This window comes from Lactuca virosa, chromosome 2 (genome assembly GCF_052849685.1).
Source record: "Lactuca virosa cultivar CGN04683 chromosome 2, Lactuca_virosa_CGN04683_v6, whole genome shotgun sequence".
Classification (NCBI taxonomy): Eukaryota; Viridiplantae; Streptophyta; class Magnoliopsida; order Asterales; family Asteraceae; genus Lactuca; species Lactuca virosa.
The window spans coordinates 10,734,319-10,736,381 of NC_136427.1; positions in this window are offsets into that span (position 1 = coordinate 10,734,319).

Consider the following 2,063-nt stretch of genomic DNA (forward strand, 5'->3'; position numbering starts at 1 on the left):
CCATGATGCATAGCCTACCATCCTTAAACCAACAGGCAGAATGAGAGAACGATTCAATCATTAGAAGTTGTACGGAGAGCATAGGTGATAGACTTTGGTAGAACAAGAATACCCACTTATCAACTAGTCGAGTCTTTGACCATGCTAGCATTTAAAGTTGCTCCATTTGAAACCCGCTTTGTTCGCAAGTACAGATCCTCTCTGCACTAGATTAAAGTAGGCGACATGCAACTAGCTAGAGGTCCAATTTCCAGACAGCACCTTCGCTGGTCCGAAATTCATCCGAGAAACTACCGAGAAGAGAGTATGGATCCAGGAGCGACGTGAAGCTCCCAGGGTCAGGCAGAAAAGCTAACACCTTCGATAAGAGAAAACCTTTGGAATTCCAGATTGGTGACCTCGTCTCACCCGGAGGGGCATAATACGCTTTGGAAAGCGTGGAATACTAAATCCAAGGTACGTAAAATCATTTGAGATTATTACTAGAGTCGATCCAGTAGCTTATAGACCCCGACTACCTCAGAAATCCAAATAGAATAAACCCTACTTTCCACGTCTCTAACTTGAAAACTGGTCGTCCAACGAGACTTTTGTTATTCCACTCGCTTTGATCGAGGTAAGCGAGAACCTCAACTATGTGGAAGAATCCATGGAAACCCTAGACAACGCAGTCGTTAGGACTATTCAGATCCCTATTTCTATAGTGAAAGTCCGCTTAAAATGCATAGCGACGACCTGAATTCACTTAGGAGCGCGAGAATCAAATGAAACTGAACTATCCTCATCTTTTCCCTTAGTTTATCTATATTTGCTTAAACTCTAATTTCAGGACGAAATTCCCTTTAACAGGGGGATGATGTGACAACCCGAAATTTCTATTTTGTAAAGCCATTCAATTCAATCACAGTTAGACTTGTTTCTATTACCTTTTAGCCTTGCTAAGGGTTATTCTAGAAGTTTTAAGCCTTATACACATAGGACTTAATCCTATGTATTGTGAGTAAGGAATGTATGACTTTCAAATTGAGCCAAGATCATCCATCAAGGGATGTTTACGGCCCAAAGTAGGTTTACGGCCATAAACCCAAGCTTGGCCGTAAACCCCTTTCTACTAGTATAGAGTTCCTTCATTTTTCTTCATTTCTCACATCTTCAAGTCAAGAACACTCAAACTCTCTCAAGTATCATCAAGGAAATCATCCTTGATATTCAAAAGTGTAAGTGGTTCTTCCATTATTTCTTGACATCCTTCTTATTCAAGTGAAACCCTATGATTTCATCCATGAATTCATCTATTTTGGGTTTAGATCTTTAAATCACCAAGAACACCAAGAACACACACTTGTTCTTTGGGTCGTAATCACCCTATAAGCTTCCAAAACGTAAGTATCCTTTCCATATACTTGTTATCCATTAGGAGCTCTTGAATCCCCATGAAACAAAAACCTTTTAAGCATCATCTTCACGAGTTCACGGCCGTGAACCCTTCATGTGGCCGAGAACCCTTCAAGTGATCTTGTTAGCTCCGTAAACCCTTCTTAGTTAATGTGGCGGCCGTGAACCCTTCAACCCATGGCCATAAACCCTTCATAGATCATATGGTGGCCATGAACCCATCAACCCATGGCCGTAAACCCTTCATAGGACCAAGCCTAGGGCCTTAAACACTTCATGTGTGGCCATAAACTCTCTTATGGTCGTAAACATTTATAGTGTGGCCGTGAACACCCTTTCATACAATCATATGAGATTGTAACACTTCATTACAAGTATTTCCTAGTACCTAAGGTTGTTCCCTTACATGATTAGTTGTTATATACACTAATTATATACATATGTGTGTCATTATATGCTTAATAGGATCCGTTTGTGCTCGAGACTTCACTTGGCATATTTAGCATCCTATATCGATCCTTCATTCGAATCACTCACTACAGGTGAGTTCATACCCCTAAACTTATATTTTAATGATTTTAAATGCTTTTATGGGGGGATACAAGTAGAAAACCGTATAGTTGTATAGTCAATCACATGTGATTTATAACTATCAAAACAAGAGATTC